This window comes from Pelodiscus sinensis, chromosome 6 (assembly GCF_052426305.1).
Source record: "Pelodiscus sinensis isolate ZL-2025 chromosome 6, ASM5242630v1, whole genome shotgun sequence".
Classification (NCBI taxonomy): domain Eukaryota; kingdom Metazoa; phylum Chordata; order Testudines; family Trionychidae; genus Pelodiscus; species Pelodiscus sinensis.
In genome coordinates, this window is record NC_143057.1 from 32,961,819 (window position 1) to 32,987,607 (window position 25,789).

Genomic DNA, 25,789 nt, shown 5'->3' on the forward strand with positions numbered 1-25,789 from the left:
GGACGATGACAGACCCAGAAGCTAGTTTTCCTGTGGCTGTCCCTGTCACCTATCTCCCCAGACAGACCTAAGGAAGCAATGTCTTTCAACTGGATAACTGGCGTTCACTAGGTAAATTGAGACTGCAGTTTCTTTCTTGCTAGTCACTGTTAGCATTACTGAAGATAAAGACCCAAATGAAAGGATCAACAATAAATGAAAGCAGGGTTTTGAAATGATACAGTACTTCAACGCAAACATACTTTGTATGAGAAGTCTCAGGGGGCAGCAGTGTTAGTCTGTAACTACAAAAAGGAGTAGTTCCGTGGCATCTTAGAGACTAATATATAGGGTCATAAGCTTTTGTGGGTAATACCCACTTAATCAGGTGAGCTGGACTGTAAATAACAGAATCTAAGATATATATATAATAGCAAAAGAAGTACCTGTCAATTGTAGGACCCCTGTTAATGAAGCTAATTAAGTGAACTGGAAGTGTCCCATTGATAGCTGCTGATGTTAAAATGTGGATGTCAAAAGCGTGGAAAACTGGCTTTGTAGTGTTAATCAGTTAAAGTATTTTATTCAAGCCCAGGGTAACAGTGTCAAATTTGTAGCTGAATTCCAGTTCTGCAGTGTCTCTCTGTAATTGGGTGATGAAACTATACTGTGTATAGTTCCCTTTGCACTTTCTGTAATTCCACTTGCATGAGTCAGCATATGTGATGACAATAATTCCCAGTAATATATAAAGTGTGAATAGTCTGAGAATGAATCTTGCGTAAGAAATAAAAATGGGCTAAACATACAGAGAAGGATTTTCCACCTACAGGTTGTTGCTTTCCACCATCAGAGACAAACTTAAAGGGTAGTCCTGAAGCACCTTATAGACTAACAGATTTATTGGAGCATAAGCTTTTGTGGGCAAAGACCCACTTTGTCAGATGCATGTCATGCTCCAATAAATCTGTTAGTCTATAACAGGACTCCTCGTCACTTTTGCAGATCCAGACTAACACCGCTATCTCTCTGATACTTAAAGGGTAGCGGTAGAATTCCTTGTTCATGTTCCAGTGACATGACGAGCCCTGTATAGAATCAGGATAGTTTCTTGATCACAGCACTCAGTGAAAGCTCCTCCAATCCCATCCATCCTATTTAACAGGAAACCTTCATGGTTTCTTTAATTTCCTTTTTGCCTCCTCCTGTTCCTTCTTTGTTGCCCCAAGGAATATCACTATGTGGCATAGCAAAACTATTTGACACAGGTGAAGGAGATGGTGGGGAAGTTCATGAATGAATGGAATTTGGGCCTTGTAAAAGTGAATAGGGTTCATCTGAATGACTTTGCTGTAAGCCTAGTTTTGCTTGAGCTAGTTATATGCTTCAGGGTGTACTTCTTCACTATACTCTTCCCCACAAAAAACAAGCTTTCTTTGAATATATGCACTCAGGCTACGTCTACCCTGCAAGAGCGCGTCCACGCTGCAAAAGCACATCAGAAAAGCTGTGCGCTTTTGTGCAAGAGAGTGTCTAGACTGCATGGATGCTCTCTTGCAAGAAAGCTCTGATTGGCCACAAGGGGACCTGTGCTTCTTTTGATAGGCTGATTTTGTGCAAAAAAACCCCGTGTTTCCCATCCCCACACATCTTTTTGCACAATAACTCTTGAGCAAAAAGGAGTTATTCCTCGTAGAAGGAGGAATACCTATACCACAAAAACCCCTCTGCTCTGTCGATTCACTGTAAATTTTCTTGAACAAAAACGCGCTTGAGGTGCAGATGCTCCACGAGTTTTTGTGCAAAAACAGCAAAAACTCTGCACTGTAGACATAGCCTCAGACTCAACTTTGCTTTTCATCTTGAGGAACATCCTGTTACTTTAGGAGTGAAAGAAATCTAGAATGGCTTCTGAACTTCTCTCAGTTTGGGAACATAACCCACACAGCAAATGTAACCCGCACTTCTAGTGGATGTGGTTCACTGACCCATGTAGTGGTACTTAGCCCACAGGGAGAGAGATACAACTGAGTGAGCTCTACAGCCTAAGATGAGAATAAAGTAGCTTTATATCTCAAGCTGTAGAGGGTCCTCTATTAAGCTCCAGAGGGCCCAAGTTCAAATCTGCCTTGTGGCAGTTACACTTGCACAAGTAGTGTTTTAATCTGATTTTTATGGACAGGTATTAAGCTGTAGGCAGAAGTATAGCTCCTTAAAATGAGCAGATTGTTTACTCTGTGTTACGTATGTGAACATTTGTATAATGTTGCACTTCTATAATATTTTACACACTGAAACACAACACAAACGTTCATTAATCCTTAGTTCTCTGTGTTTACCCATTAGAGATAGTAATGAAGAGGATAAATGACTTCTCCAAAGCCATTAATATGAATTATTGTCTCAGGGTCATGACTTCCTGGCAGGGCCCTCCCTAAAGGGGTATGGGCCCGGAGCATCCCCTCACCCATCTCAGACTCTGCCCTCACCCCTATTCCACCCCTTCCCTATTGCCAGGCAGAACTATAGTTCCCCCAAGCCCTAAGCAACAGCAGCTGCTGCTGCTTTCTGTCTGCCCAGTTGGAAAGGTATTAGTACCCCCACTAACAGCACCACAGATGTAAGTGTGGCAATGGGGCACGAGGGGGGAGGCATGACAAATTCCATGACATGGAGAGATTCTGTACCACTGAGCTGGCTCCTACTGACATATGGACGGGCCATAAGGGCCTAAGATATAGTGCGTGAAATATACTATTGCCTCTGCTATTCGATTTACTGTTGATGTGTGTAGGACTGGAACACCTAAGAGTCCAAGTTACGGAGCAAGAGCTGTACAAACACAGCACCCCAAGGCAACCCTCCTTCCCCGCTTGCACGCCAAGCAGAAGGGACAACAGGTGGCTACAAGGAGCAGGCAGGAGGAGGCGCACCCAGCTGAGCGAGGCGGGGAGGAGGGGTTTGCGCTCCACACTTGCCTCTGGAGCCCTGACCGAGGCTGTGAAGTTACGCACCTGCTGCGTGTGTCTCCTCCCAGCAACGCGCCCCCTCCCCTCTCGCCAGCCAAACAGCCCAGGCCGCAGGGGCGGGAGCCTCCCCGCGCTCCGGGCGCAGCGTGGGGCTGGCGCCGGGTCAGGGACCCCCCTCCCGGGCGAAGGGTGAGTGGCGGGAAGCTGAATGAAGCGCGGCGCTGAGTGTGAGGCTGGAGGGGGCGGGGGAGGAAGGGGAAGAGCCTGGGCCGCTGCCGGGCGGGGCTTCAGCCGGCGGCGCCGCGCTGTGTCTGGCCGGTGCGCCGCGCTCCAGGGCTGCAGGGGAGCGAGGCCGGCTCGGCGCTTAACTTCTCCCAGCGACGGGGTCTTGCCGCTGCCCGGGCCGGCCGGAGAGCGAGGGCGGCAGGAGCCTGGGGCTGGAGCGCGGAGCCCCCGGGCCAGAGGCAAGTGCGCGCGGCTCTTGCCCTCCGCTGCGTCCCCCGGCGGGGCAGCAGCTGCGGCGGCGCTGGGCAGCAGCCAGGCGCGGGCAGCAGAGGGGGCTGGCACCTGGGGAGGCGAAGCGGGATGGTGGGCGCGGGTGCCGGGGCGCGGGAGGCTGCTGCGGGTGGCGGTGGGGAAGGGGAGGGCGCGCAATAGCGGGGTTGCACGGGCCCCTGCGAGTCGCCGGGGAGGCTCCGTCCTACTGTGTTTTTTCCGTTCGTAGCTAGCCGTGGATCCGGATTGAACAGGTGGGGAGGTGGTGTAATGACATCAAATGCTGCAAAGCCTTATTCCCCCCCCCCCCCCTCGCCTTTCAAACGGATACTGGTGAACCAGGGGGGAGGGAGGTGGGAAACGTACCAATTGTTCCCCTGGTTCAGTTACAAAGGCAGGTTTGTTTATTTGGCATCCTTGCAGGTGCTAATACATCTCTGCTGCTGCCTGGTGGTCGATCCGATGGATTGTAACCTGGTTCTAGGAAGTTGTTTAGATGGTTAGCTACCTTGTTCCGTGTCAGACAGTAAAATCAATGCTCTGGAACAAGAATAATACTCCATGACCACTCTTAGACAAGCTGCAATGTGTACAGCTACTTCCAACAAAACCCAAACCCCATCCTGTTGAGGGCCTATGTGCATCATAGACTTTGTAGTACTGCTAGGTCATTGTAAACATCAGGGCATTTAAGGATTTGTGTTTTCCAGAATTTTGCCTTCTGCTTACTGAAACGATGCTAACACAGAGAGAGCAACAATTTGACTCTCTGCTTCAGAGTTTTGTAATCACAGAAGACAATTATCCTTCCTAATCTCAACCTGTGCTGTAGCAGTCTAGTAAAATACAGCAGTCTTCATCAAAATGCAGTACTGTACTGTATAGAAGACTGGCTTACACAGATTGTTCAGTAGAGATTTTCTAGGTAGGGAAATCATAAGACAAGCAATGATTTATTTTGCTGAATATAAACCTGAAATTTCAATGTGTGTGCTGACAAAAATACTTCAGTGAACAAGAGAATTTATACTAATTATGTTCCCACAGCCTAATGAATATGTGCATAGATGAGAAGGCTGGTAGCCTGATATTTGCAGTAAGATTGGCTATATGTATAGCCCTTATCTGTGAGCCAGGTGCTAAAATGTTGTCCTGTCCTCTTTGAAAAGAATGCCACAAGATACAGTTGAAGTATATCTCAAACCTAACAAACATCCTGTAAGTCAATACATAACATTTCAGGGATTGGAGAAGTTGAGGCTTTTATGTGAATTAGTCCTGATTCTACAAAGACTTAACTTAAGTTTTGGGAAGGACTTGCAATTGTAATAGATGGATTTAAGATGTCTGCTGAAGCAGAAAACTGTCTCATAAATTTAGCAGACCTAACATATAGTATATCACATGGTGGTTTCCCTAGAACAGCAATGCTTCCTGGAACCAGTTGATGCACTATTTAGGTAATCAACATCAATCTAGAGTTTGCTTAGTTTTTGTTATACCTCTTCACCATATGAAAAACAAACTTCTGTGTATTTGCTGTGCTCATTTCTACTTCAAAATCTATTAGGTCTTGTAATTAAAATGTCAGTAGCTGTTGGCTCGTGTCACTTTTAAAAGGATGTTGCTTGAGGTGAAGCAACTAAGTTGTACTTTTCAGAAACAAAACGAAAACAAACTACGTGAAATGTTTGTATACATTTTTTGTGCTTATCTTCAATAATGCAAGAAGGACTCAATTTGTAGCAGAATTTCGGGGGGGGGGGGTTCCTCTTAAACTTAGAGCAATGACAGTTGAGAGAATTTGAGTTTAATCAGAATTCATTTACCATTATGTTAAATATATTTCTTTAAGAACTTCAGCTTGTGACCTAGACAAACTCTGTAACCTATGCAAGAATTTCTGTGCTGATTATGCTGTTTCGTAGGCTGTTCTGTTAAATTATCTTCTAAAATCCTCTTTAATTTTCAGAGCACAAAACACATGTACTGCTGACTTGATAGCCATAGTGGCTGCTTTTGGCATTTTCAGTGCTTTTCAAGCAATTTTCCTGAATATGTTCAATTTTCATGTTTTTTTTTCCCCCTCCCTACATCTTTGTATCATGGGCAACCAGCAACTAGAAAACATAATTCAGAAAGAACAGTCTATAGCTAATGGAAAGTTCTGAACAGAGAAACATTGTTCTCTAAGCCTGTTTCTATAATTAAAATCCCCAGGAAAAGCTCATACATAACAAGTAATTACTAAACACAAAGCCGTTAGCAATGTTTTTCTTTAGTTTTTTATTCCCATACCCCCTCATTAGGTAAGTGCATCTTACAGTTGGGAAATGATCCTTCATCCATTAAAGCCAATGAGATTTTTGCCATTGGATGTCAATGGGTAACCAGTTACCAGCATCACTGTTACTTACCAGGTATTTACCAGTTAACTGGTGTCCCAGCCAGGCTGGAATTGCAAGGGGCAAGGGGGCTGCTCCAGCCTGGCTGGGCCCACTGCGCTGCAGGTCCAATCCAGCCGGAGTGGCCCAAGGCATTGCAGGCTGTGCTGACGCAGCCTCCTACTGTGGGATTGTGGTTAACCAGTTAACTTTTTAACCAAAATTTTACAGCCCTAGTTTCTTGTAAATACAGGATTATGTCTGTGCCTTTGTTATACCAAAGCATTTAAAACCATGCTTAAATCTTATTGAAGTAAATTGGACTTGAGCATGTGCTTAAAACACTGTGAAACATACGAATTGTGGCTTTCTCATATCCAATACCCAAATAAATTGACCAAGGCATCTGCTTTTTTTTTTTTTTAACACCACTGAGTTGACCAGAAGGTCTAAAAGTACCTTTTTGGTGGTTTGCTTGTAGTTTAGTTTATGTAGTACTAATAGCCCATTAGCTCATGCAGCTCCATTACACTAATAACCGCTCCCTGCTTTTTCTATGATGCGTAACCAATGGCTGTTAAGTCTCCTGGCACGTCTTGAAGAACCTGGTATCTTAGGCAACATTCCTCTTTTAATGCTTGATCAGCTCCTTTGAGGCACAGAGTCCTTTGACTTTTTTGTTTCAGTGGGAGATCGGGAGAGCTGTGCAGCACTCCTAAGTGCTGAGTATGTTGCCGAATTGGGAGCTGCTGCTGAGCTCATAAATGTTGGTTTTGCCTATTGCAGTCACTGTACTACTAGTGTTTTAACTTATGAATCTGTAAAATGCTTTAAGAGATTTTTTTGAGTAGAGTTGGTGTGGTGTAATTCTTTGTTACCCTTAGTGGCTAGTTGGCATCAAAGTTTACACATATGAGATCCAAATAAGCTAAAGTTTTAACTAAAAATATTCAATAACAGTATTTAGAAGTACAGAACGAAGTAAAGGGAAGGTAGATATATATTCAACTATACTCACCACTTCAAAAATCACATAAGTAAATCCACACTTATAAAATATTATGTTCCAAAACCAACTTTAACTCTGCCCTTCAATCCCTGCCCAGCACCAGGCTCTAGAACAGAGGAAGTCTTTTATACCTACTCACACTGGGCCCATATACCTTTTGAACATGAGCTATATAGCTTCTTAAATCACCACTGTGTGGCTTGTATTCACAGGCTGTCTTCCATTATAGCTGCTCATTTTGGCCTGGAGGTCCATCCTTAGGTGTACACAGCCTACTCAGCTACGTGGGGCACTGCTAAATTTAGGGCACCAATGATACTCCAAATTTAGTGGTGCCCTATGCTGCATATGCCTAGGGCCACAAATAGCCATGGACAGCACCAGCCTTGAGGGCCCCAATCCCTTGCCCTTTGCTCTGTGTCCCAACCTTGTCAGACCTAATTTCCCAGCCTCCAGCCCCCTGGTCAGCCTGCTGGCCTCAATCTGCTGGCTGCCTCCCCTTCCCACTCCACCTGCCAGACCGCAGTTCTGGCAGGCTGCACTGCTCTCCTTTCCGTCTGCTGGCCTGCAGCTCCAGCCAGCTATGCCACTCAGTCTACCTGCTACCCCACTGGCCTCCCTGCCCTCTTCTATACCCCCCCCCCCAAGCTCTTGCCTGCATAGTCTTGCCCCATAGAGTAACTGCTCCCCCCCACCTCCAGCCCCAGCAGGGGATGGAGGGTGCAGGTGCTCAGGCTGCACAGGGCACCAACAATCATAAGGATGGCCCTGTATTAACACTTGGATTCTTACTGTCCTTCTATAGACTTAGTCATTTTCCTCCATCCCAGCTTTTGTCTATGATCAAAAGACTACATATCACATCTTCATCACATAGTTCAAAAATAGCAGCCTTTCCCCATTCCCTCTGAGGCAGAAAGTTGAACTACCCTATCTGCCCTCCCTATGTGAACTGGAAATTCCATTCTATCTTTCCTGTACATCCTCCCAATATGAGTCAGAGAACCATAACTTCCCTAATATAGGCCACGCACCCATCTTTTTCCAATCTTCTTTTCATATATGCTCCAGACCTGAGTATAATGTATTCATCAGACCTAGATGTATTACTTTTATACTAAGGAGGAAAGAGAGCAACAAATGTTTTTAATTTGCAGTACATGATGTGGAAAAAATAAAGTTGGAGTCATTGTAAGTATTCCTTTGTCTCTCGTTACTCATCAGGGATTTTTTTTTAATGGTGCAGTATGAAATTTTTCAATACAAACCCGCCCTCCCCAAAATCTGCATCACAAGAACATTTTAAGCACTGCAAAGTTAAGCACTCAAGAAATGTCAGGAGTTGTCAACACACCCTTAACTCTGCCCTATTGTGTGTATACTCTGCAATATCTTGTATTATAGATTCGTAGGCCATATTTTCTGCAGGATGCCTCGCTTACTCAGAGTATCAGATTGCTGGTGGCTAATGAATGTTGGAGCTTTCTTTTTATTTGTAACAAATTTCTGCATCGGGATTGTATTTAGTCTACTGAGAACTTCAAGCTAGTTTCCTTTCAAGCTAGTTTAGTCCCAGCTTGTTATATAGGTTGGACCTCCCTGGTCCGGCACCTTCAGGATCTGATGGGCTCTGGAAAAGGGAGTTTTCTGGACCAGGGAAGATGAGTGGGGGCATCAGCCTCTCTGCTGGGCAACTCTCCCCAGCTACCTGGCACCACTGCCGTCAGCCTCCTGCCTGTGGCAGCCTTGCAGGCTTTGCAGCCCCATGAGTGGCTCTTCCTGCCCTGGGAGTTCCAGTGCTGGCCCTGCCAGTTGGGGGCTCTGTGGCCATCCCCCACACTTTCTGGCTCTGTCAACATCCCGACCCCTTGTGAGCTCTGCTGTTGCCCCTCAGGCTCCAGCATTCCTGCTGGCTTCCCAGCCAGCTGTGGGCTCTGGTGCCCTGTGGGCTCTGCTGGCCAGTTCTGCTCCCAGCCACTGGTAACCTCTGTACTGGAGTTCTCTAGTCCAGCAACCAAAAAAAAGCTCCTAAGTCTCATGGGATTTAGATGCTTAATTTTTTATAAAAAGTACCCTGTATTTTAATTTTTTTATTCCCTAATTTCAGGTTCAGATTAATCCTTATCTGACAAATCTACATGTTTTGTAAAGCAACTTTTTGTCAGCTTTTTGTTCATACTTTCAAAAAAAGACATAATACGGGAGTTGTGCACAAGGTGGACTCACTCCTTTGGTGAATTTTAAATTCATCATTTGCATATACTGTTGTCTGCATATGCAAATCATTGTATTTGTGTGTCCAAGCTTGTGTTTGCATAAGCAGTTATTTGGTATGTGTACACACATACAATTTCATTTGAGCAAATGTAGGCTTTTTGCACAGATCACCTATTACATAGAGCTTTGAAAATAGACTCTCTGGCTTATTGCTCTGTCTTTTGTCAGATGACTGACTGGGGGTGGATGAATGGAAGGAATTCAACATCTCAGTGCAGTTCCTCTGTAGAAGATCTGAGTCTCCAGATCAGAATAAAGATGGCTGTCCTTCTACAACCACCATATGGCTCCACCTTGCATGCTGATTATAATCTCTGCTGCTTCTTCTGATGGCCTCTTCTTTGCCAGCCAGTTCAGAGGTTGGATGGATGGGTCTACTCAGTGATTTGTAGGTAGGCGTGCTAGGGATGTAAGCAGCTAGTTAAGTAGTTGACTACCTGATAAGCATATGCTTCTCAGGTAGTCGCTCCCCTGCCCCCGCCCTGGCAGCAAGGTGCAGCGAGCAGTAGCCAGTGCTGGGGGAACCAGCTTAAAAGCCAGTTCCCCCCACCACTGTCTCCATTGTGGGGAAGAAGGGGAGTAGAAATGCAGCAGGGGACTGGGCGCGAGCCGGGAATCAGCTGTCCCAGCTTGCATCCAGTCCCAGATACTGCACCTCTGCTTTTAAATGTAGAAAGAGCCAGGTGGCTGTTACTACATTTAAAAGGAGAGCCGCAGTGGGTTTAGCTCCTGGGGCCAGGAGTTAACCCTGCTGTGGCTCTGCAGTTCCCCCCCTTATCAACTAATCGACTCCATCCATTACTTGATTAGCTGATTAAATGAAATGTAACAGCCCTAAGGTGGCATGCCGGTTCTCTTATGCAGTCCCTCAGCCCATATTCACGATCCCACCCAATTATCTGCATTTCTATGCTTGAGTCTTTCTCATGCTCAGCTGTGATAAACAAATAGTTGACAGTTACTTAAGTCTTCGCAGGACTACAGTCTATGCATCTGATTAAGAATATCTGTACTGGGTCAGTATCGGTCATACAGTTTTCCATCTAGCCCAGCTTCTGGCAAACAGAGGGCATGGGACACCATTCTTGCCCATCTTGTAGTCATTGACCTATCCTCTATGAATGTATCTAGCTCTTTTTTGAACAACTATTATAGTCTTGGACTTCACAGCATCCTCTGGCAAGGAGTTCCACAGGCTGACTGTGTGTTTTTGTAAATAAATGCTTCCTGTGTTTGTTTTAAAACTGCTATCTATTGCTTTCATTTGGTGACCCCTAGTTCTTGTTTTATGGGAAAGAGTAAATGACTCTTTTTATTCACTTTTTCCACACCAGTAATGTTTTCATAGAACTCTATCATATCCCCCCTTAGTCATCTCTTTTCCAAGTTGAAAAGTCCTAGTTTTATTAATCTCTCCTCATACTTTAGATATGTAAGCAATTGCATTGAAGTCAAACTCTTGTATGTGAATTTTTGCAGGATCTGGGCCCCATTCCCCAAATCTGGCTCTTGCATACACTTAACTTTATGCACCATGAACAACCCCCACAGAAGTCAATGACAGCTGCTCAGTGCACTAAGATAAGCATTGTTTCTTTGCAGGGCTGGGGTTTTATTGGTTTATTGTTGAGTGCATATTAATCCAGATTTTTTTGACACCTGCACATGCTATTTTACAAAAAGAAATCCCCATGAAATATGTTTGGATTTTTTTGGAACTTTTGTTGGGGGGGAATGGGGAGGCAAAGAGGGTGGAGAAAGGAATGAGTCCACCCACATTTAATCAGTTGATTCAAAACAAAGGAATGATTACAAAAAATGTTTTGGCTATGGAACGGGAAACCTTTTCATGGAAGAGCTCAGCTTCTGATCTTTGTTTCTATTAAAACGTGATAATGTAACAAATACGTTATTTTATTGAATAAGGATGTGTGTGATTAATCTCTTGCCAGATTGTGACTATTTTTAGTTTTATTTAAGTGGGAAAGTGAATTTAACAATGCGCTTTAATGGTGGAAAAGAAAATAACAAAGGTTAGTCGGTGTTTCTCAGGAGCCATGGAAAGCTAGATTTGATTTTTGTTTTATGCTTTGGGATTCGAGCTAGTCTGACTATTGGAGACCAAGATGGTACCTTAAGAGTGGTTGATTATCAGACATCTGCTTACTGCAAGGTTCTGGGAGCTTTCACTAAGCATATGGTGCTGGCCACAGAGGCAGGAGACTGGATTAGGTGACTATGGGTCTGACAATTCCTATGATAGCATGTAAATTTCAGTCTAACCCTACAGTAGAAAACTATAGGGAGATGGCTACTGTGAACAAGTGTCTTGAAATATGCTCTTTCATGTCTCTTGGGATTGAAGTGCAAATAGAATAAAAAAACAAATAAGGGAAAAATATTACAAGATTTTTTAAGACCATTTTTGTATAGCTTAAAGAAAATGTAGATGTTGAGCTTGTATGTAATTAGTGTCAGATGCCATACATTTAGGAGAAACTTCATCTATATCACATTCAGAGACAAGGCAATGTTATTTTAGTAGTTACAGGGCTATAAAATAAAGCAGCTGCAGTTCCTCTGAGTTATGTGGGATGCAGCTAACAGAATCCAAGTGTTAATTTTATTCATGCTGTTCATGTAGGTGTACATTTTAAAAAGTTTCTTTTCCCTCCCTTTTCTTTTTGCTTAAGATTTGGCTTTCCCTGCTGGAACTCAAAAGACCAATAGCTCAGAGCTATCAATAGTTAGGTTGAGAGAGCTCTTAGAACTGTTACAGAATTGAAATTCCTTGTGAATATGAAGGTTGTGTTTGTGTTCAGAATTTGTACTCTTTATTTTCTACTTGATGATCTCTTCTATTGTTGGGCAAAAAGCCTTTAATGAAGTGTCGGTTATTCTTCTGGTATGTTGTCCTCTCTGTTGTGCATGATAGTTAATTCAGAGGGTTTTGGGAACAGGCACAAACAAATAGTAATTGTTTTGAGCTGTCCATGGATAAATACTGTCCAATTTATTTAGCGTCTGATGTACTTTTAAGGTGTTCACGTGCTGCACTGAAGAGAATCATACAAGTGCCTAGCTAGATTAATATTTGGTAAGATTTTTGTGGTGGTGTGCACATGTTCAGTGTTTTATAAGACCTCCTCTTCTTTTGGTCTGTGAAATACCTGGGTATAAAAGTGTCTTTAATAAAACATACTGTATGAATCTCTACTCACTGAGGGTTTCAGGGTGACTGTGCTCACCAGTGTTCCCTGTAAGGTTTGTGGCTGGTCTAGGGGGATTCAAATGCTGACAGCTGATTAGCAGAGCACCCACAGATTGGTTTTGTGTTTTTTATTGGTGGTGCACATTTGCGCCTGCCTTGGTGCTCACGGATGGAAAAGAGTCATGTTCCCATTATTATCAGAGCTACTCCTCCTGCAGAAACTCAAGCCAATACCATTTGAGTTCAAGTAGAAGCTTCATTAGCTGTTAGCATCTGATTTGTCAGACACTATTTACAGAATAATCAATTTACAATAACAATCTACATTCTACATATAGAATAATCAATTTGACTAACTTAGTATTTTTCAAAGAAAGTATATTTATTTCCATTTATTTTTGTAGCTTTTGCTTGTGGTAGAGAATTATTTTTATGACTTAGTTTAGCAGTTCCGATTATAGAGGATATTTTACATACATACTGGGGAAGACTGGTAAATTGCCTTTGTGTATGGTGGATAATAAATCTTGTAACTCCAAGAACAGAAGTCCTTATCATAGCTGTAGGCTTGGCAATGTGTATTAATGGGACATTAACTGTACCAGTGATCTGAGATTTGATTGGGGATGGCATCTTCTGTAGAAAAGAAGGTTGAGAATAATCTGTCATGACAAAGATCTGCGGGTCCTAGATTACAGTTGAAATTGCAATTCTGTCACAGTAAGGTTGGTTGCAACTGAGCACATTTTACAAGTCCCCTGGGGTATTCAATTGACTTAGAGAAGTCTGTGTAACTTTAACATACAGGCTGAACAGCTCTAGTCTGGTGCACGCTGGTCTGGCAACATCTATGATCCAGTATGGTTTTAGTTAGCTGGATATCCACTTATCATGGGTGTGGCTAAGTTTCCCAAGGTCCCATAAAGTTTGTTTACAGCCACCAGTCCTGGCTCTTGGTGTTCTGTGCTGTTATTTAGCTTTAATTTACCTCAAGTATCTTCTAAGAGCCCAGGAAGCAGTGCAAGAAGTGTTGGTAATACTACAAGATGATATTGCCATGGTTTGGCAAATTCTCTGGTTCGGCACTGGTTTTCTAGAGGTGCCAGACTAGAGAGGTTCAACCTGTATGAAGCTTTCTTCTGCTCCATATGTTTTAACTGACACCAGTCTGTAATAGCTCCACAGGGCTGAATACATATCCAAAGATCTGCATGGTTGTCCCAATCTTGCTGTTGTCCGCTACGAATACCCTGTTTATCCCTGCTTCCCCAGCAATGAGTAGAAGAGTGATGAAGAGCCCCACAACTGATCTATATCACAAGAATCACTGTGACTATATGGCGATCTTCCATAGGCCTGGTAAGATGGTTTTAGGACCAGTATGTCGCTGCACTGAAACATAAAGAAGCCATGTTTTCCCAGAGAATCTAACCTCTTATCTTTGTTGCTGGCACTTGTGTTCCTGTGAACTAAGATTTTTTTTTCTGTTTAACCTTTCTGAGCACTGAGTGATTGACTAGTCAACGGACGTGAATGGCTGCATAATTTTGTTAACTGTAGTCACTTAGCACAAGTTTGTGGAATCCTTCCCAGCTCCTCCAACGTACAAATTAGTTACAAAGAGTGCATATAATTCAGTATTGCTTTTTTATATCGTGCATCAATTTAGCCATGGTCCCAAAAAAGACATGGTAACCCTTAATACTTAAGAGTTCTGAAAGCTAAAGTTGAGATTTTTTTTGCCACATCAATCAGTTAGGAGGTTTCCTGTCCTTGCTTTTCAGTTCTTCTAGTGTAGAATTTTTTTTTCAGATACATACACAAATCGTTAGGGGAAGATGAAGTCTGACGGTCCTGTCAGCAGTATCAGTAAGATGGGCATCATTCTTCAAGTAAACATCAGTTATGCTCTATAATGCTCATGGAAAACGTTCAGTATGTTAGAGCTCTTGGAGAAGTGACTGTATACCAGGGGTGGCAATTGTTAAAAGGGGGCCGCTTCAGAAATTTCTGAAGTGGCCCGGGGTGACACCGGAAGGGGTGGAGCCTTGGGTTAAAGGGCTGGGGCCAGTAGACTTCTTGTGCTTCCCCAACACCCTGATTGGCCTGGGGTGGGAGAGGCCTCCTCCCCTGCTCCCTAGAGGGAAACACCAGCTGTTTTAAAACAGCTGGCAGTTCCCTCTAGCTGGAGGAGACCTTGTGTGCTCTCCTGGCCCCCAGGCCAGCCAAGGCCTGTGAGCCAGGGAGCATGTGAAGTCTCTTCACCCCTGCAAGAGCGTGCAGCGGCTAGAGAGACACCGGCTGTTTTAAAACAGCTGGTATGTCTCTAGCCCGGGGCTGGGCAAAGAGCCCTCTGTGGGCTGGATTCGGCCTACCAAACCGGTGGATCTGGCCTGTGGCCGCCCTGCCACTCCCCCACCCCCAAGCCAATCAGCCTGGGGTAGGGGAGTGTGCGGTGGCTAGAGACACATGCCGGCTGTTTTTAAACATCCAGCATGTCTCTCTAGCTGCCACGTGCCCCTGGCAGGGCAGGAACAGGATGGGAGAGACTTTGTGCTCCCTGTCCCCAGGCCCTTATTGGCCTGGGGGCGTGCAAAGCTCTCTCCCCCGCTTTCCTGCTAAAGACATGCGGTAGCTAGAGGTAAAGGCTGGCTGTTTTAAAACAGCTGGCATGTCTCTCTAGCCACTGTGCACTCTTGAATGGGCAAGGAGACGACACACGCTCCTCCGTCCCAAGGCCCTTATTGGCCTGGGAGGAAGCAGGATGGGCTGTAGGCCAGATCTATCGGCTTGGCAGGCCAGATCTGGCCCGTGGAGGGCCCTTTGCCCACCCTTGTTGTATACCTAATGGAATGCTTGCACAGTAAGTGAGAACAACAGGTTTATATGCATCTGTTTTTCCTGAGGGAATTCTGCGAGAGTAGCTCCCTTGAAATCAGTGGGACTATTCAATCTAGGTAAAGTTACAAACATGCATAAGACTTTGAAGGACTGGGGATGGACTTGAGACAAAGCACAGATCTTCAGTTATGACACACTTTGAGTTTTTAGATCTATGTTTTTGTGAGCCTGCTTTGCTTTTACTAGTAATCTGGGATTATATGAATAAGAAAATCCTTATACAGCAAGTTTTTTCTACATACATCAGAAATTGTGTCCCAAGTTTTTGCCTTCATACGCGCTTGTCTGTTTTCCTAAAATGTGCCATTATTGCTACCACTAATGCAGAACTACTGGCAGTCACACTTGTTGCAACACTTGTGTAGATTGGCCTCTGGCATTTTGATCACCTGATCCTGTAGTCCTTGTGATCGCAAAGCTTTTGTAAACTTCTCTGGAAATTAAGAATGTGTCAGTACTGTTGCAATACAAACTGCTCTTTTATCACTTCTACAGAACAGGAATTTGTTTTTATTATTTCCAGATACAGGTACAATAAAATAGACGTTTATTTACCTTTTTTCCAAAGTCTCAAAGGAATGCCACTCAAAGACTGCATACTAAACAAATATGACTTTGGATATTTTTTTGAGTATGAGAATCAGAAGATTGATCATACATTCCTTTTGGTGTGATATTTTATAACCTAGGACTTTTGGTTAATGAAAGAAACATCAAAGTTCCTCTAGCAACAGAGAATTGATCTTGCATTATAATTTCAGATAAAATATCAGACATAATTGTTTTGTTAACAGGGTACATATTTAAGGTAAATATGTTGCATTCCTGTTGAGTTTACTTGCTTTCACACAATGCTTATTTTAGAAGTGAACACAAGCTAAAATGAATTGTAAGAAACCTTGTTTTTAACCTTTTAAAAAAAATCTGAGCACAGGGTCTTTTTGCTGGGAAAATATTTGTATCCAGTGTTTGAGTCAAACATAGCATTAGCATTGTGCTAATGAATCAAAGTTGAAACTTAGTAGAAACAGTAAACAAAAGCGAACTGTTGAGTGAAATGGCAAAAATAAAGAGAACAGCACAAATGATGCAAAATACGCTAGATTTTTTTCAGTTTTTAATAAACTTAATGGTGTTAGTCACATGGTTTTAGTCACATGGTTAAAGAAACCTCTACAAGGGCAGTTTAGTAACTGGCAGGATGAAGCCTGTGATGCAACAACAATCAGTGTCTCTGGGTGCATCTACACTACACCCTTACCTCAAAATAAGCTATGCGGTTTGTACTACATAATTTGTGTAGCTTATTTCGAGGTAATTTCAAAATAAAGTGCTATTCTGAAACGTCCCTTAACCCTTGTGGAATGAGCGCTACAGGGATACTGGAATGCATGCCCATTATTTTGAAATATATTTCAAAATAATGGGCTGCTTTAAAGACCCGGAATAGCTATTTTGGGATACTTCTGGTATCCTGAAATAGCTCTGCAGTGTAGACGTAGCCTCTGAGGCCTTGTCTACACTTACCACTGCAGGAATGAAGCTCCTAGGTATTGATTTAGTGGGTCAACTGCTAATGGTGCTCCAGTCGACTCCAGTACTCCATGGGAGTGAGAAGAGGAAGAAGAGTTTCTTGTGTTGGCACCATGGCATTCCCGCTGCAGGGAAAGTTGAACTAAGGTATGTTGACTCCAGCTACTCATGTAGCTGGAGTTGCATTCAACATTACCCTCTTTTGTAGACCTGGTCTAAGACCTGCAGGCAAGTGTGGTCCTCTTCAGAGGTGCTAGTCTCCAAATCCTCACATTGGTGTGATTAGTCCATTGATGATGATGGGTTGTTACAGTGGGAGGCAGCAAAGTCTGGTGTAATGGGTGTCAGGAGACTGATTCTGAAGCTGGATTGGGCAACTTGATCTGGCCCTAATTAAAGCTGCGGTGTTGTCACTGATGCAAGATCACACCATTCCTGTGTGAGTCTGAACCTGTCCCATGACCTCGTTGTGTGACATGTACACTCGCCATGATTTGCCTGTAGTTATAGTGGCCTTTGACCCACTTTCCTTATGTCTTTAGGAGAGGTCTTATCAGCATTTTCCCATTTGGGATTTTTAACTAATCAGCCCCTGATCCTTTGGGAAGCTGACCAGGGTGGGCCCATTCTGCTATTTCTACCTCAACATTTAGATTAAGTATCTTTAGAGGACAAGTGCCTGCTTCCCATTGAGCCTTTTTCTACTGAGGGACTGGAAAAACATTAGCACTCACTTGGCTGCAGTGCCTTAGCACTTCAAGATGGGGGCATGATTAGCAACTTGTTGAGACCTACTCATTCTAGCTTTCATTGAGTTAGCATGCTAAAAACAGAGTGTAACCATGGCAGCAGGAGAAGCTAGCTGCACTTCCCATCAACACACAGGGCATCTAGTTCATGCCACAGCTCGTGCTGCTGTGGCTGGATTCTGATTTTTTTTTTTTAAGTGCACTAGCCCAATGGGAAATAGTGTTTCTCCTTGAGCTCGGAGTCAGACCCCCAAGCTTGACTTGTAGACATCCCCACTAGTGCATGTTCAGGGCACTAATGATGCACCTCTGCCCAGTGTTTCAAGGACTTACCCCTGCTGGAACTAAGGGAAGGTCCTTGAAGAGGACACTGAAATGAGCTGGCAGCTCTACCTTCCTACTAAAGATACCTCACATGGCTTGAGAAGAGCTGTTGTCTTAAAAGGCAGGTGTGGGAACAGGTTGGCCAGCTATTATCTTCCAAAAAGTTATTGAGAAAAGGGTGAACCAAAAGCTTCCTCCCACACTAAAAGATTACAAAAGAGAAGATAGAATAAAATGGGGGGGTAATGTAGAGTGTGGGCAGGAGGCTGAAATCCAGTCCTGAATCTTGAATGGTCAGAGAACATTTACATTCACAAAGTCTTAAGTTTCATAAAAAGGTTGTTTTTTGTGCTGTTAATATTTAGAGTGTTACATAACTCGGTTTCTGCCCACCAAAATTCACATAAGCCAAAGCTGCCAGCTCTTTTGTAAGAATTTATGCAAGTTAAACTTGCACTTAAAACCATAAGACTCTTGAAGTTTAGCTTAGTTTTAGATTAAAGAAATCCTAATTTTCTGCTTATACAGTTTGAATGGTGGTAAATATACTGGGTGCTCTGGAATGTCAAGCTTTACTCAGTCAAGCTGGCTGTTCTATGGTGTGCCATGGGGAAACGTGTTCTCACCTTCCTGTTCAGCCCAGAGAATGGAAATAAAATCCTATAGCCTCTGTAGTTCCTGAGCCCCTCTATTACCTGACCTGCAAAGAACACCAAAGGTGAAGACTTACTTCCAAACATGGCTTTCTAAATGTCTATTTTATCTTATTAAAAGCAAGCAGTTGAGGCTGGTAGAAATTATTTATTTTCCATTTCGCCATTTTCAGTGTATTGTTTTGAAAGCTGTATATTAACATTTGTTCCTTGCATTCTGACTTGCATAGATCACAATCTCCAACTTCACTATGCAATACCTCCTTTGAGCAACTAAGCTGTGTTGCACATTTCCTCTTCAGTGTGCTTCGATTTTTTTCAGCTTAAATATTCATTCTCCTCTCCTGCACGTGACTTGCTAAAGACTAAGTCTGACTCTCGAAAATGTCCGAGGAAAGTGTCCATTTTGAATTCAGCGTTGCATTCAGAATGGATTGACAGTCGAGAGTGAGGCTTATGGTACTGAGGCAACAAAAATAAGTCTCCTGATATTTATTACGCACCAGCCTGTTAAATCTTGCTGTATTTTTCACTTGTGGAGAACAAGTGGGGTCATTAGAAAATTAGTCATAACCACTCTTCTGAAATGTGACAATGTTGAGGCTCTTTGTTCAAGCTTACTTTGACCCTTTGAGAATTTGCATGCTATTTTCCTAGTTGAATTGTTTTAAGAGAGAAAATTCAACAAGCAGTTCATGGTAGCACAGATAGAGATAATAGATGTCTACCTGATCTGAGAGCTGTCCCAAGACTTCTTTCAGTTGGGTCCAGTGGCACTTCTAGATGTTTTGTATGATACATAGGATCTTAATGGAGAGACAAACCAAAAAGAACTTTCCTTCACCTGTTAGCAAATTGGAATTCATTTTTCCAAGGAGCACTCTGCTACTCTAACTTTGTTCTGTTGGTGGATCTGATACACTGGATTTCATCATCTTACTTATGAGCCAGGCTTGAAAATATACAGCTGCTTGCTTGAGACAAAGAAATCCAGAAAGTAAACTACTGAAAGTAGCCTTGAGCTGCTCCGCTTTCGTGCTGCTAGGATTCGTTAAATGCTCTGCTCCCCCATCCCCCCGCCAGAAGCACATAGGCTGGGATGGTGAACAAATTGTAGGGGACAGAACTGGTGGTATTCCTGTGATTGGCCCTGCACTGAGCTTTCTGCTTACATTCAGAATGAAGAAATGGAGCATTCAGCTCTGAATAACTCTCCTTATTATGAGGGTAGAGAAAGAGGTACTGGGACTCAAACCCAGCAAAGGGGTAGTGTTGAAAGAGATTAAAGTGGGAAGCATTGCCTTTTCCTAGTAACCAAAAGTGGAATGTGGAGAGGAATTTGCCCTTTGCAGCCCATCACATAGAACAACAAAAATCATTAGGGGTATGGAACTGCTGCCTTCTGAGAAGAGACTAATAAGATTGGGAGTTTTCAGTTTGGAAGAGAGATGACTAAGGGGCTCTCTAAAATCATGACTGGTGTGAAGAAAGTAAATAAGGAAACATGATTTCCTCCTTCCCATAACACAAGAACTAGGGGTCACCAAATGAAATTAATAGGCAGCTGGTTTAAAACAAAAGGAAATATTTCTTTACACAACAGTCAGCCAGCTTGTGGAACTCCCTGACAGGGGATGTTGTGAAGACCAAGTTATAATACGGTTCAAAAAAGAACTAGATAGGTCCATCAATGGCTATTAATCAAGATGGGCAGGAAGGGTGTCCCTAGTCTCTGTTTGTTTGTCAGGCCTGGGAAGAGTAAAGCTTCCCTCCTTCATCCCCCCTAGCAGCCAGGAAGGAGGCTGCAATGCTCTGGACACCGGTACTAGCTAAGGTTAATATGCAAGAGGTCACTCAATACCTGGTGGGAACTCTGCAATTCCCCTTCCTCCTGGCACTCCGGAGAGTGTTTCCATCTTGGTGTTGTCCTGTGATTATGATTGTAGGTCCCTTCCTGTGGTCTCGGTCTTGACTAGTAAGAATCTGGTAAACTTTTAAAGTCCTATATTAAAGTACATTTTCCTCCCTCAGCAGTTGCAGCTTTCCTGACATGTCATACTTAATTCCTGGAAAAAAACCTGGACATATGCATATATGTGTGTCTGCGTAAACCATCCACTGCCCTTCTGCATGGGTCTCAGGAATTAGAGATACTGCCTGCTCATTCTGAGTCATACTGGTTACAGCTTTCTGAAGTGTCATCTTCTGGCTGATTTGCTGAATAGTATTGACAGCACTGTTGGAGAAAGCTGTCAATTTTTCCTTGGCCCATCTCTCTCTGCTGAAACTAGATAATATACCAGTTTAATGGAAAACTGCTGGAGCAGATTGAAGCAGAAGGAGTAAAGCAGTGACCTAGAACAAGAGCGTTTATTTTCAGTGAAGCCAGCCTTTATGTCAATCTTCAGTTCTTTCCCTCTTCAAGTTTTAGTAAAAGCGACTAACCATACTTTGGCTATGTCTAAACTGCAGGCTTCTTTCGGAAGAAGCTTTTCCAGAAGAGACCTTCTGGAAAAACTTCTTTTGAAAGAGCGTCTACACAGCAAAAGTGCAACAAAAAAGCAATGTTCTTTTTTTGAAAGGTTGGATCGATTGGACGCTATCTTGAATTTTAGTTGTGATTACTGTAGATGAAGTGGCCACCAGAGCACCTGTGCTTTTTCCTGGAGGTCTCTCCTTTCGAAAAAACACACTTCTGCATCCACACACGCCTTTTTCTGAAAAGGCTTCTTTCTTGTAGAATTAGGTTTACTGACGTCGGAAAAACCCCTCTCTTCTTTTGACTTTTCTGGGAAAAACTCTGCATTGTAGACATACTCTTTTTTGGTCTGGTAATTTGGGACTCTGCAACTGTGCACTGGTAAAGGTTAAAAAAATCTCTGTTCGTTTATAGTGCTAAGGGCTTTGTTCAACATATGTTTTTAACCTCAGAAATCGCTGGAATAAACATTGTTAAAGCTGTCAACATAAACTTTTTTTTTATAGAATCTCAGGCACATTTCATCCCTGATGTCTTCAGTCTATCTTCCTGCGAGTGTAGAATGGTTCCATATTATAAATTTACTAATAAAGTTATTGGAATATGATAACTTCTGTCTGGACCTACAATGAAATCACCATGAAATGCTAAGTTTTTGACTACATGAGTTGTTGAAAACAATGGATTGTTACTTCACCATAAGAAAACATTGTCAGAACCCATCTATAGTTTCCTCTTTATAGTTAGTAGATTAAGTGTTGTGGGAAGACATTGTAAATACCTTTTGAAACAGCATGTTCATGTGAAGATGAATCATTTTACTATCAAATAATAATGAAATCTGTGCAACACACTTCAGTGGCTCTTAAAATTAAACATTAGGAATCTTTTAAAAAAAAAAAAAAGGCAGACTACATCGCTGCCAGTTCTACTTTATAGCAGTAACTGGTACACAATAGAGATGTTAAATCAGCTAATCGAGTAGTGGATAGAATTTCCATTGACTACTTGATTAGTCAATAAGGGGAGAAACTGCAGAGCCCCAGGGCTGGAAGCTAACCCCGCTGCAACTCTGCCTTTTTTTAATTTGAGAGCCGCCAGGCTCAATACATTTAAAAAGAGGTGCAGCTTGGGGGACCGGGAGCGAGCTGGGAATCAGCTGATGCCTGGTCTTAGCTGCACCTCTCCCTCCTTTGCTCCTCCCAGCACGGGCTCCTGTTCTCCCTCTCGCTGCCTCTCTCTGATAGAGGCAGTAAGGGTGTGGAGAAAGTGACTAGTCGAGTCACTACTCGACTACTCAATAAGCATATGCTTATTGTGTAGTTGACTAGTCGCTTACATCCCAAGTACATACTGTAATGGCCAATATTTTGGTTCTTCATGGAAATCCTGGTAAATGATCTTTGCAGGGACCTGTTACAGGGATGGGAGAATGCTCTCCCTTGTTTTAATCCAGAGATAAGGCAGCAGGTTGTGTGTGGTATTTCATGATCACTATTCCTATCTCTTGGTTGGAGTACCAGCACAAGCCTCTTCACTTTTCTCTTTTTCCCACCCCCATTGCCCAAATGGTCTTCTGAAATGTTCCCCCCCCCCCACACACACACACAGCCTCTTTCCCATGATTCAGTCCAGAGAGCCATCACTAAAAATGCTTTCACAGTTGGATGCTGGGATTGTGTTTGCCGTTTCCTAGGCTCTCTGTAACAGGGCTCCTGTGCAGGAAATTAAATATTTTTCTTGGTTTTTTGGGACTTCTATGCCTTTCCGGAGCATGTCTGGAGCACAGTGTGGGTTTGCAGGATTTCACCTGAAAATCAGGAGAAAAGGCAAATTGTATTATAAAGCCACTTTCTGTGTGTGTGTGTGTGGGGGGGGGGGAGGGTCCAGGTTACTCAGTCTGCTAATAAGTTTTAGATGAGTAAAAATTAGTGATTATTTTAAAAACATTTTTGGTGAAACTGATATAATGAATGAGATCAAAAATAATCACACTAAAGATGGGGATGTGCATTTATAAGCGAAGTTGGTGTATAAGGAAATAGAAGCATGTGGAAGGTTCACCACCTTTATGTCTGTGCAGTAAACATCTCTTTAAAATGAGTGTTTCATCAAAATGCTCGAACTAGTGTGCCTTTGCAGGCTGCTGAAAGAGTCATTATTGCAGAACTTTTGCTACTGATGTGAATTTAGCCACAACTGTTAACTGAATATCATTTTCTGTATATTTAGAACTTATGCCTCAAAGCTGCTAATTACCAAACTTAGTAAACTGATCTTTTTGTAAACAGAAGCTTTTAATGTTATAAATTATAGCTAGTGTTATTCTGCCTAGGATGAACTGATTTTAAACAGGATGGAAGTATTCAGCTGAATGCTTAGCATATAGTGCATAAATACCTTAAATCATGGTTTTGATTAAAGGCTAAATACTGTCCCGATTCAAACATTGGTTTTAATGACGTCGTTAGGCTTGCTTAAGGCCAGTGTTTGTCCTTAGTTTTTAGCAAAACAGATTCTGAAACTTAAGTTGGTGTCTCTTTTGGATGGAAAAAACTCTTTTTATATCCCAAAATACTTGCTAGTGATATTTGTGTCAAAGTAGACTCTAGAAACAATGCAATGACTCATCAGTAATGTAGGTTACTTCCCCCTACAGGCCTCCCTCCTGTGGCCGGGATACTCTGAAGTAAATTCAGACGACATTCCTTTAAATTGTAACAATTGGATACAAAATGTTCTGTGTATTATAAATACTGATAATACTTTAAGAAAATAAGTAATAATAGCCACAAGTTTTTCTTGGATGAACAACAATTAAACTGCTTCTTTGAGGTCCTTACAAGACACCTTCCATTACTGGAGTAAGGCAAATTTTTGCTATACTCTTTGTTTGTGTGCGCCATGCAAGAAGCAAATAAAAGTAGTCAAGTTAATTGAAGCATTATAAGAAATTCCAGGGAGTATGGAGCAGACATGTTTGTAAGTCTATAAAAAGGAAAATTGGCATGTTTAAACATGTTTCCATTTATTACACTTACACACACACACACACACACACACAGAGTAAAGTGACATGACTGATTCCTTCTGACCCTTGGTCATTTTACATAAACTTTCAAGAGTATTCAGCAAGTGTAATCATAATTCTAAGATTCTAAATTGCTGGGAGTGAATTCAGTGTGTTCAAATTGTTTGGAATGTGTAAATATTTTTTTACTCAGCTTTTGAAGAAATTAAAGATAAAGTTAAAACAGTGATAATGGCTGATTACACTTCTGTATCTTTGAATCATTTTTCAGACATTACCTAGCTGTTCATTCCAGCACCTTCTGAGTGCTCTGCTGGCTAATATTTAAATATCTCCCCTCCCCCCCCAAGGACAGGGATGGACAAGGTGCAGCCTGGGGACCAGATCCAGCCTACCTAATATTTCGATCCTGAGTGTGTGCTGTGCAGCCAGTCTTGGTTCAGCAACTCATCACCCCAGTAACTTGTCTACGACCCCACTCTGGCTTCTGGCAGTCTTGGTTACCACAATTAAAGTGACCTCAACATACTCCCAGCCTGAATTGTACCAAACCACATGCCCTGAAATGTCCAGCCCTGTCCTGGGAACATTCACTGAAATTAGAAGAACAAACTAATCCTAAGTAACAAAATATACAGCTTGTCACTTAAGCGGAGTTAAACTAAACATTTTAATTCAAACACAGCCTATTGGTTTAAATTAAAAGTAAAGCAAATTTATTAACAAAAGAAAATAGTATTTTAAGTGAGATCAAGTCATGAGATTGAGTGAAATGGTTATAAATAAACAACAATTTCTAATGATTAAAAAGTTTCTCTAGCAAGGAACAGGCTTTGTTCAAGACAGCTTCTTACCTTTATTCCATTCCCAGAGACCTAAACCCCACCTTAACTGATGGATGCATCTTGCTTAGCTTTTAAGAGCTCTGGCCTTTTACCTGGGTAGAAATTGATTCCTGGTTTCTGAACTTGCACATCTCCCAAAGTTCAATCAACTTGTTTCAAGACAGGATGACTTTATACTGTTCTTTTTTTCCTGTGCTCTTCCAGTCTCCCCTGCTGATTTCTCTGTAAATGAGGCTTCTATTGTTTTGAGTCATACCTTAATTTTTTGGAAAGCTGTCTATTTTTCTCATGTCTTTCTCCCTTTGGCTGTGAAGTGTAATTTCAGTGCATTTCCCAGTTTTAATAAGCAGTGGCATAGGCTTTAATAAAAAACCATGCTTAATACACTTTTCAGTAATATTGTATTGAGTCAACTGCTTATCATTTGATGTTCAGTCGCACCCCCTTCCTCTTCCCTCCCCCTCTGTTCATATATGCAAGTAACCCTTTGAAGTGTAGTTTTCCGAAAAGACAGACCCAGGCCAAGTTTCAGTCTTGCTGGGAGACCGTCCTGTTTCCTCCACCACTTGTTCACCTGATAGCTTTATCTGATTTGTAAATGGACCTTTGTTGTCCCTGCCTGGCAACAAGGCTGGTCAGAAAAGTAAATACACATTCCTTTATCTTGGGCAGACCTCTTACCAACTCTCCCCCCCCCATGTGCCTGTTGTATACCTTTTAATCATTCCAGCATATATCCATAACTCTTAATCATAACTCTGAGTCATACGCTTCAGAAGGGCAACCGAGTTAATCTGTAACTAGAAAAACTTAAAAATAATGAATAGTCTAGTAGCACCTTTAAAGAATAACAAAACATTTAGATGGTATCATGAGCTTTCGTGGGCACAACCCACGCTCCTTGCTGTCTGAGCCATGCTCAGGAAGGGCTCACTGAAGAGCGGATGGCC

At 42.5% G+C, this 25,789-nt stretch overlaps 1 protein-coding gene across 3 annotated transcripts in view; it reads left to right on the top strand.

The window, feature by feature from the left end:
- The first annotated feature begins 2,957 nt into the window (after window positions 1–2,957).
- The window catches only part of PIP5K1B (phosphatidylinositol-4-phosphate 5-kinase type 1 beta), a 162,508-nt gene continuing 139,676 nt past the window's right edge, over window positions 2,958–25,789 (top strand). The window contains exon 1 of one of the 3 annotated variants that reach the window (XM_006137852.5): window positions 2,958–3,137. The gene's annotated coding sequence lies outside the window, so the exon portion shown is untranslated. Of the gene's footprint in view, window positions 3,138–3,215; window positions 3,413–25,789 lie in introns of those variants that run through there. The other 2 variants (XM_006137851.5, XM_075931678.2) reach the window with 2 other exon arrangements.